The sequence below is a fragment of the Sinocyclocheilus rhinocerous genome, unplaced genomic scaffold, assembly GCF_001515625.1.
Source record: "Sinocyclocheilus rhinocerous isolate Xijiao unplaced genomic scaffold, SAMN03320098_v1.1 scaffold222, whole genome shotgun sequence".
Taxonomy (NCBI): domain Eukaryota; kingdom Metazoa; phylum Chordata; class Actinopteri; order Cypriniformes; family Cyprinidae; genus Sinocyclocheilus; species Sinocyclocheilus rhinocerous.
The window spans coordinates 1,225,617-1,237,068 of NW_015625652.1; the positions used below are offsets into that span (position 1 = coordinate 1,225,617).

The following is an 11,452-nucleotide window of genomic DNA, read 5'->3' on the forward strand; positions in this document are numbered from 1 at the left end:
AATCGAATTGGTAATCGAATCGAATCGCAAGCTTGTAAATGAGAATCGAATCGAATCATGAAATTTGTGTCAAAACCCAGCCCTAATAATTAATGTAAGTGATTTTATAAAAATATCACATTTCTGCTTTTTATTCATCAAAAACTGACCCATTATAAGTTATGGTAACCTTGATTCTTGCTTTAAAAAGAAAAAAAACAAAAACAAGGGATGAGTCAATTATTTTTAGTGGTAATCAGCATTATTTTTTATTTTGTTTTACATTTTCTGAGTGGTGCCAAGAGTTGCCTCCACAGGACGCATGACCACATCTTCTAAACAAGACTGAATTGTAAAGTGACTGTTTGCTGGATGAGGTACAAGTAAACATGACAGCTGTTGATACTCCCTGAAAATTGGAGCAAGACCGCTGTTTGACACTCCCTGAGAACTGAGACACGACAGCTGTTACACGGCCCTGGAGAACAGAGTTTGGTCCATGCAAGTTGAATGCAAAGTATGTTTATTAGTGGCCAATGCAGGGTTGTAATTATGAGTGCCGATCCATTGAGTTTCAGGTGGGTGGCAAGCAGCTTAGGTGGCCAATGATCATACGCTGTGGGGGAAGAAGCCTGGCAGATCTGGCTTGGATGCTCTGGTATCTTTTTCCAGATTGCAGAAGTTAAGGGTAGAGTCTTACTTTTCTCAGTTGCAGGATGTTAAGAGGCCGTTTTGTGATTTAGGGGCTAGTCAGGCTCCATTGCTCACTGTGCTTGCACTTTATTTCATGCAGCCAGCTGGGTTGTGTGGATTTGTTTATTTGCATAACCAACTAGTGCATCATAGACCAGGGCTCAACAATCAGGATGTTTCCATAGTTCATAGTTTTGGCCCTTGCAGAAACAATTGTATTATTATTATTTTTTATTTTATTTTAGTATTACGTTTTTTTTTTAGCCATTTTATAGGTGAAATCTTTGTAATATACACTACCGTTCAAACATTTTGGCTAAGTACGATTTTTTGAAAACTCTTTAGTATAGGGACCAATTCCCACTATTAACTTAGTTATTAGTTAGTTATTAGCATGCCTATTATCAACATATTGGCTGTTTATTAGTACTTATAAAGCACATATTCTGCATGACCATATTCTACATCCTTAATTTTACACAATACCTAAACTTAACTACCTTACTAACTATTAATAAGCAGCAATTTAGGAGTTTGTTGGCAAAAGTCATAGTTAATGGTTTGTTAATAGCGAGAAGTAGACCACAAAATAAAGTGACAGCAGGGACACATTAGATTGATAAAAAGTGAGAGAAAAATCATTGTACATTGTTACAAAAGATTTATATTTGAAATACATGCTGTCCTTTAGATCCACAAAAATATTAGGCAGCACATCTGTTTTTAACAAGAAATGTTACTTGAGCACCCAATCAGCATATTTGAATGATTTCTGAAGCATCATGTGACACTGAAGACTGGCTGCTGAAAATTCTGCTTTGTCATCACAGGAATAAATAATATATATTTAAATAGAGCACAGATATTTAAAATTGTAATAATATTTTGAATTTGTACTGCTTTACTGTATTTGATGTTTTTATATATATTATAGTAAATATATTATTAATACATGGTATTATTTCTTGAATATTTGAATCCTATTTGGCATTGTTCTTGTCAACACTACTTAAGCATGGCAAAACCACTGTAATGCAGACTTTTGCAGCTTACTGCTTTAGTATCTGGCAGGAAGTAATCCATTTTATGTTCGTGGCCTCTTCGTTCTTGCCGAGTGTTAGTGAGCAGGAGTACACAGTGTGTGTCATGTGAGTAAAAACATGATTAATTCATGCAGTCTGGAGGTTAATGCAATAATGAATAGTGCCGTTAGCATAACCTGTGTATCTTGTGTCTCATGTCCACACACTCCAGCCTACCACTCATCTTTGCAGTAATATAGCCTTATATGTATGTTATAATAATAATAATAATAATAATAATATAGTAGTACTATTATTATTTGGATAATTAACAGTAGGATAGTAGTTGTTGAAATAAGTTTTCATGCTTAGCACTGTCTTAACCAAACTTGGCGTGATATATCAACAAGCAAAACTCAGTTTCATGTTCTTGTCCTAACCAGCCGTGACTAGTGACAGTTATTTCTGTGGCATTACCACACCCAATGTTAAAACTCATTGGTTGAAAGTTCTGCGTCTCATTACAGTACATTAAACATTAAATATCTTCTGATTTGCTGATCAGCAGGTTTTTTTGTATAGTACCATAATTGGTATGATCAAGGATCTTTGGGAGTGTGCGTTTGGCAATCCACCTCGATGGCTAATGCGTAAACGTCATTTTCTGATAAGGGTTTATGGTTGGGTTTCTAAATCATAGCCATTTTATTTTAATATGTAGATGATAAAAGTAATCCAGCCATGAGGCACAGCCTTGCCGGAGGAGTGTGTATAGATGCGTGTGTGTGTGTCTCGTGTAATCCCTCATCTTGTCCTCACCACCATCACGGTGCTTTACATGGGTTTGATCAGAGCGGCTCTCAGAGATTAGGCCCAGTCACCATCAGCAGCCAGAGATAAACATGACACAGTAATTTTTTCAGGCCTGTGGAGTCACGGCCAGGCCCTGCTGCTCAAACAGATGGGACGAGTGTAACCTTGAGATGTGTTTTTGTCTTGTTCTGACCCCCTCCACCCTCCCTTGCTCTTGCACTGTAACTCCCCCCTCCCTGCTCTTCCTTTTCCCAGGAACTGAGCTCCAGCTCCGACAGTCTCGAGCTAGAGGCTGGTACAGTAAGTCTCTCACATCTAATAACGCTCCTCTGTGCGTAGTGGGATGATGGCTGTGTCTGTTTGCAGGCGGGGTTGACTCCACAGATTCCTTCAAATGTGTGCCTTCAAGATTTGCAATCATGTTATCAAATGTCACAAATTGGGCATAGTATTGGCATTTTACATGAAAAGGTACAAATAGGCTGTGAAATTCTTAATCTCAATGTCCTTTTTTTCAATAAGGTTTGTCAACTTCTGGAGACAAAACTAGATGTAAGATGTTATTTAAATCGTTATAATTTATTTTCTATTTATTGTACTGTTTGCAATGATTTTTATTCTAATTTTTTTTATTCTAATTGTTTTTGCAACCCTCTTTGATGTCTGAATACAGTTTAAAACCTCAGTTTTATTATTATTATTATTATTTTGTTTTTTGTTTTTTTGAGAAAAAGATTAAATCATTTTTAACCATAACGTTCAGGAACAGGGTTGAATGATAGTCATCACTACATTCATTGCAGTCATCACTACAATTTAATAATAATAAAAAAAAGCTACGTTTAGTCTTATATTATATGTAGCATATCTTATAGTTCTCCAGTGGATGTTGGATTTGGGCCTTTACTTCTTAAAGTAACGAGACCCCAGTTTGTACCTTATTTGTGAAAAATGTCTATTGCATGTTGCATATTCATGTGAAGACGATTCTTCATCCGTGAACTGATGGCATGCTTGCAAACACTTGTTCTTTGTGTGGTTGTTCTTTTCAGTTTTAGCTGTAATAATTATTTGGATGTGACATTTTCCTCTCATTCTCTTATTTAATCAATCATTATCTAAGTGTAAGAGTTTCTGACTTTAATAATGTTAATAAAGATGGGACAGTTAGATTTGTTTTGGGTTCTGTGATCAAGACCTTTGGTTTCTTACAGAGAGTTTGTAAACCTTGGCAAAGGAGAATTCTCTGGAAAGTGTTTTAATTTGGTGGAATGAGTTCTTTCCGTTGGTGTTTTGGGTGTTCTTTTGCATATTTGCAAAGGATTAAGTGGTATTCTTAGTTCTTTGGAAAAAAAAAAAGTCATTTTATGTCATGTTTCTGTAACCCCTTCTACATGGATTACAGATATCCATGTATCATTTGACATCTATGAACCATAGGTCGCACATGTGGAGGAGTTTGATGAGCCTTTCTCCACATTTTCCTGTCCTTGGATGACCTCATGTATTTGTGTTAATACTTTTTCCTCATTTCAGGTGATGCTATTCATTCATGACTCACTTGCTCGACCCTGTGGTCAGCTGTTGCTAAAACACTCTCTCTCACCATTTCTGATTTGTTTTTACGTCCATGCTTCACTTTGAGTTTAGAATGCTGTGCCAATCATGCATGCTGATTTTTAGCAGTTTTGAGCACTGCTCCACATATTCCTGTGCTGAATAATTAAACAGTCATGTGCAATAACTCATCCATAGAAAATTCAGTGACTGGTTTAGTTTGGATGTACGGTCGGCTCCAAAATGTTAGGCTTTGGTACGATACCAGCTCTGATACTCCGGTATCGATACTAAATCAGACTGCCATTTAGCTGGGATAGGAGTGTTTTAACATTGGAAAAAATGACACATCGCCTTTAAAGGCATAGTTCACCCAAAAAGGAAAACTCTGTCATTAATTACTCACCCTCATGTCGTTCCAAACCTGTAAAACCTTCGTTCATCTTCGGAACACAAATTAAGATATTTTTGATGAATTCCGAGAGCTCTCAGACCATGCCATAGACCAGTGTTTCCCAACCTTTTTTTAGTCGCGGCACCCTTTGGAAATTTTAACAAACTTGTGGCACCCTACAAAATTAATTTTGTCACAATATTTGAATTTCTAACTTCGATATGATACTTTGAAAAGTATAGATATTCGGTACAACAGGGAAGAACTGCAGAATATAATGTCATACAGATATTTTTAATATTATTAAAAAAATTTGTCCATCAATGGTGGCAATCAGTAGGCTAATTTCTAATGAAGAGACCAATTTATATGACAGATTTTACTGTAGGCTTTTATACATATGTAAACATTATTTAATTACCATTATAACTAGCTATCTCACAAATTTTTGCTCACTCAGTGTTTTTTTAATTTTACAGTGGGGTAATTTTTGTGCAGTAGCACGAGATTGCTTGATTTCAAACTTTGAATTGAATAAAAAATGACAAGTAAGCAGTCAGTAATAAAATAAGAAGAGATAAAGAAATTAATAATGATAGCACAAATAAAAAATTACGACAGGCCTTCGAATTAAATAAATTGCTTTTTAGTTTTTCAGGTAGGTCTAACAGTAGGATTAAGATATTAAACAATTTTTTTTTTTTTTTACCAATTTTCCAAATAATGTTTAGTCCTAGAAAGCTATTATTATCAGAACACGCGAGCATAACATAGCGGTTAGCAGATCAATGAATGAGAGGGCAGCGTTACCAGAGTTGCCCATATACCACACCATGTTACAACACAGTAGGGCTATTGCAGACTGAAACAATACTGTACTACATCGATGTTTCCTGTCGGCTCAATTTTTTAGTGGACTTTGCTGTTCTGATTCGCATAAACGGGCGAGTGGAGCGACCGAGCGGAGCACACACACATAGAGCGGGATAATACGCAGAGCGTCACACCACGTGAAAGTGAAACCTGAGCGGTGAACTAATTTTCGGCAGGCGAAATTTCGGTGTATCTCTAATTATTGGTGACATAAGAAATGGATATTATATAATATATGCTTTTTTGAACATTTTAGCAATTTAAAAATGTAAAAAAAAGATTTTTTACACGGCACCCCTGCTCTCGACAGACGGAACCCCGGTTGGGAAACACTGCCATAGACAGCAAGGATCCTTACACGATCAAGGTCCAGAAACATAGTAAGGACATCGTTAAAATAATCTGTGACATCAGTGGTTCAACCACAATTTTACGAAGCTACATTGTTTACGCTTTGACCTGAACGTAAACAACGTATCCGCGTACGGTTTACGTTTACGTATGTGATACTCTCCAAAATGGCGCTATAGGGTGACTTGGAGGAGACGAATTGTTGAATAAAGTCGTTATTTTTGTTTTTTTTGCGTACAAAAAGTATTCTCGTAGCTTCGTAAAATTACGGTTGAACCACTGATGTCACGTGGATTATTTTAACGATGTCCTTGCTTTCTGAGCCTTGATCGTGTTAGGATCTTTGCTGTTTATGGGAGGGTCAGATAAGCTCCTGAGATGAACGAAGGTATTCAAGTGGTTCAACCTTAATTTTATGAAGCTACGAGAATACTTTTTGTGCAACAATTTCTTTTCTTCCGTGCATGCGCCGTGGTACTCTCATGAACGCGTGTTGAAGACTGACACGGAAGAGAAGAAATTGTTGAATAAAGTCATTATTTTTGCACAGAAAGTATTCTCGTTGTGTCATAAAATGATGGTTGAACCACTGATGTCACATGGATTATTTTAACAATGTCCTTAAAACCTTTCTGGGCCTTGAACGTGGTAGTTGCATTGCTGTCTATACAGAGTCTGAAAGCTCTCAGATTTAATTAAAAAAGATCTTAATTTGTGTTACGAAGATGAATGAAAGTCTTATGGGTTGGGAACAACATGAGGCTAAGAAATTAATGACAATTTTCATTTTTGGGTGAACTATCCCTTTAACTTTCACACCGCCTGAATATCCGAACTGTGCTGAATATCAGCACATTGTTATCAGGTAACAAAATTTGTGAAATATTGGTATCGTACCATTTTTAAATCAGTAGTACTTTTTGAAATAAATTTTTTGTATTTTTTATATCATGCAACCCGTTTTTTTAGAATAATTCCTCTGCAAATTTCCAAATCTGTTTGCATATGTTTCATTTTGTGTGTTAAAACAACTTTTCGCTCTTTTCCCATCATCTTTCATTTCCTCTCTCAATCTTCATTCGCTCTCAGCCTGTGCGTCTGACTCCTCAGAGGGAGTTCATTAAGTCTCTCATGGGGATCGGGAAGAGACTGGCCACTCTGCCCACTAAAGAACAGAAGACCCAGAGGCTCATCTCAGAGCTGTCCCTACTCAACCACAAGTTGCCTGCCCGGGTCTGGCTGCCCACAGCTGCCTTTGACCATCATGTGGTGCGTGTACCCCACACGCAGGCCGTCGTGCTCAACTCGAAGGATAAGGTAAGGTTGTGCTTTTGAAGTTTAAAAATTGAGTTTCTTTGTTCTACTGGGTTTTGAAAGACTCCTTCTTTCCTAATTTCATGTCTAAAGATTGTTAAACTGTGCTTTTTCAGGCACCTTACTTAATCTACGTAGAAGTTCTGGAATGTGAGAACTTTGAAACGTCAAGTGTGCCGGTGAGAATCCCAGAAACACGGATCCGCAGCACGCGATCCGTAGAGAATCTTCCCGATTGTGGCATTTCACCTGACCAGCGTGCAAGCAGCTGCTCCACGGTTCCCAATTACGACAATGATGATGAGGCGTGGTCTGTAGATGACATCGGAGAGCTGCAAGTGGAGGTACTCACACAGAGTGACTATAAGGGCAACATCTACAAATTTGCTGTTGTTTGAGAACTGACCTTTATTTTTTTTGGTCCTTAAGCTTCCAGAGATCCACACCAACAGTTGTGACAACATTTCCCAGTTCTCAGTAGATAGCATCACCAGCCAGGAGAGCAAGGAACCTATTTTTATTGCAGCTGGAGATATCAGGTATTGCCTTGCCTTGCCTTGCCTTGCCTTTTGCCTTGCCTTGCCTTTCAAAATGGGGTTAAATCTAGGGATGCATAATAAAAGTGGATATTGGCCAGCATTGTATATTTCATTGTGCTTGCTCATTTCCCCTATTTTGTACATAATTAAATTTTTCACACTGTTCATTATAATGTTATGATGCCAAAATCACTTGTATACTTTATAATGATTAATTTTAGGTTTTAGTGTTTTGATTTTTAATTTATTTATCAGCTTTGTAAAAATTGAGCAGTTTAGCGTTATTTTAATGTTGGTTCATCCCTAGTTGTATCACATCGTCATTTTTCATCTATATTAATTTACAGGAAATTATGTTTTAAAAATATTAATGTACATTACTGTTGAAAAGTTTTTGAAAGAAGTTTCTTATGCTCAAAGAGGCTACATTTATTGCAGCAGCCATTCCTCCAGTCTTCAGTGTCAAGTGATCCTTCAGAAATCATTGTCATATGCTGATAATAAGCATTTCTTATTATCAATGTTGAAAACCGTTTTGTTGCTTAATATAATTGTGGAAACTGCTATTTACTTTTTTTTAGGATTCTTAGTTGATTAGAAAGTTCAAAATAACAGCATTTCTTTGGAATAGAAATCTTTATAAATTAATGTCTTTACTGTAACTCACTTTTGATCAGTGCATCCTTGTTTTACTGACCCCAAACTTTTGAACAGTAGTTTACAAAGTGTTTATTGAAGTGAGGTCTGCCTAGGCATTGTTGCTAATACTGGATCTTCTCACCATCCTTGTTGTCTTCTAGATTATCTGGGAGCAAGAACGGGTTCCCTTGTGGATCAAGCCCTACAAGATCCTGGTCATCTCCTCAGACAGTGGCATGATTGAGCCAGTGGTCAATGCTGTGTCTATTCACCAGGTGAAGAAACAGAGTCAGCTTTCATTGCTCGACTACTTCCGGCAAGAGCATGGGAACTACAATACAGAGGAATTCCTTACCGCTCAGCGCAACTTTGTTCAGAGCTGCGCTGGCTACTGTCTCATCTGCTATCTGCTGCAGGTCAAGGACAGGTGAGAGACACCTGGAGATAATGCATCAATACTTCCAAACAGCGAGAAATACAATACTAATTTTATTTAACTGGAATGTTTTTGTTATCTCAGACGACGCCTGTCTGAGCAACTCGCCCACACCCCCACCACATTTAAGAGGGACCCAGAGGATCCCTCAGCTGTAGCCTTAAAGGAACCATGGCAGGAGAAAGTGAGGTATGTGTATGACATTCTCCACCAAGGATGGTTGGTTCATTGGTTTGTTGAGTCTGATTTAATCATTCCTGTGTCGTTGAATAGACGGATCAGGGAAGGCTCCCCCTATGGCCACCTGCCCAACTGGCGTCTACTGTCTGTTATTGTGAAATGTGGCGATGACCTGAGACAGGAGCTTCTCGCCTATCAAGTGCTGAAACAACTGCAGGTTGCACTCTTCATATTTTGTCTTTCATAAAATACACCTAAATACATAGCAGATATGTTCACTGAATATAAACCTAACAGACCACTCAGATCATTAGGATCAAGTCAGTTAGAAATACCAAGGGTTCACACAAAACAAGGGGAGTCTGCTTTTAGTTATTATGCCGAGCTGCGCTGGCTACTGTCTCATCTGCTATCTGCTGCAGGTCAAGGACAGGTGAGAGAGACAATGCTTGAATCATGTCGGAAAAGAGATCATTTGGATAAGTTGTAACCACCCTTTTGTCGTCTTGTTTTTTAGGCACAATGGAAATATCCTGCTGGACTCTGAGGGCCACATCATTCACATCGACTTTGGCTTCATCCTTTCCAGCTCTCCACGTAACCTGGGCTTCGAGACATCTGCCTTCAAACTAACCAGTGAATTTGTCGATGTAAGCACTGCTATGTTTATATTGGATGAAGTCATCATCGAATGTGGAGAAGGATTTAAAAAGATTGATCAGCTTCTCAGTTAAAATCTGTGCATCTCTTTTAGGTAATGGGAGGACTTGATGGAGACATGTTCAATTATTATAAGATGCTTATGCTCCAAGGCCTCATCGCTGCTCGCAAGCACATGGAGAAGGTCGTCCAGATCGTAGAAATCATGCAGCAAGGTATTGTTCATCTGAAGCTTCAGGGGGTGGAGCATCTTTGTCTTTCTATATTCATTTGAGGACATGTTATATCGTTCAATTTTTCTTATAAAGCGGTTTATATGTTCTGCAGGTTCTCAGCTTCCCTGCTTCCACGGCTCCAGCACCATCCGTAACCTGAAGGAGCGTTTCCACATGAACCTGACGGAGGAGCAGCTGCAGGTGTTGGTGGAGCAGATGGTGGACGGCTCCATGCGTTCCATCACTACCAAGCTGTATGACGGCTTTCAGTATCTCACCAACGGCATCATGTGAGCGGCGGCTGAGGTGCACACGGACTACAGCGCAAAAACTGGAAAAAAGGCTGCACCACTTTGAAAACCACTCCTAACGCCCGTTTCCCATAACCACCCATCAAGACTGATTATCTTTAAAGATGGATTTTTTGTGTTCTTTTTTTGTTTTTACCCCGACTGAAGAGGTCTTGAGCTGTGAAGTAACTGCTTGTTGTCTTTTTTTTAACAGCTTTTCCTTTCGTTAAAACCCTCCCTTTTTTGTCACGTCACCTTGCAAAACTCTGGATGCCCAGAGTTGAATTGTATCCTGCTTTCCAGTGCCTCATTTAAACACTACGCTGCTCTGTGACTTACCTGTGTACTGACTGACTTCAACACCCCATATTATCATCATCAGCTTTTTTTGTTGCTATGCCACTAATGATACATACTTTGGATGAATAACGTTCAGAATTTCAACACACACTCACACAGTGGGGCGGAAAACAGGAGATGCTGTATCAAAGCCTGTAAATTGCATTGTGAAATGAGGGAATCGGGTGGTAAACATTGCTGTATTGTTCAGCTTTGTGAAGTCAGTGTTACATGAACTGTTTAAAAGAGATCTTCAGCTCAGCGCCGCACAAGTCAGAGACCATTAAGCCATGAAACGTTTGCTTAAAGTGCTCTCATTTGACCCTGTGAGAAGCGCTTGAGCCATAATAGGGTTAATGAAGCTTTTTAATTCAATATGGATGTGTTAAATGTCAAAACACCAAAGACACAGACCAGTGACTAATCATATGAGAGTTTTAACCTTGAATTGATAAAGACGACGGCGTAAAATAATTAGGACTTAATTAAAATAACCTGGTTTGTTTTCTAGGTCAAAATAAATGTATAAGGAAACTTTTTTGAGTTTCCAAAGGTCTGGACTGGAATATGGTGGCCTGAGAGATATGAACACTATTTATTGCCCTTTTACAGATATTTCATATGCTTACATGACACTTATGAAATGACACTTTCTCAACATTCTCTGTGGATTTCATTTCATTTTGTTGTTTTGTTTGGCACACGTTATAATCCAAGTTGTGCTAGTTTGTACAGCTAACCTGAATTTATAATGTGCATTCTTACAGCTGATCTCAATCTGAGGTGGGCAGCCATGTTTAAATGTGTGACTGAGCCACTTACGTTGTTTTTTTAAACAGAGAGGAGTTGTTCAGAATCTGTTCCACAGGAGAAATGGAAAGGGCTAAGAAAAAGCAAGAGAAATCAACACATTCTTTCTTTGTTTTTATTTCCTACACATGTACAGGAGTAAAATTCCCTACCTAAAATTTCTAGTTTTTTTAATTATAATTTTTCTTTATTTTCATAGAAATTGGGCGTGTGTTGAGCCTCGTCTTATTTCCCTGTGACATCAGTGCTTCTCTAAATTGTTTTAATTCGGGAGCCACAATTTCCTTTAATTTGTATGCCTGTTCGAGGGCAGTTTAGACCAGTGGTTCCCAACCCTGGTCCTGGAGG

General features: G+C 38.3%; 1 pseudogene; it reads left to right on the forward strand.

Moving 5' to 3' along the window:
• Positions 1 to 11,242, forward strand: part of LOC107705369 (phosphatidylinositol 4-kinase beta-like) — a 20,090-nt pseudogene extending 8,848 nt beyond the window's left edge.
• The last annotated feature ends 210 nt before the right edge of the window (positions 11,243 to 11,452 follow it).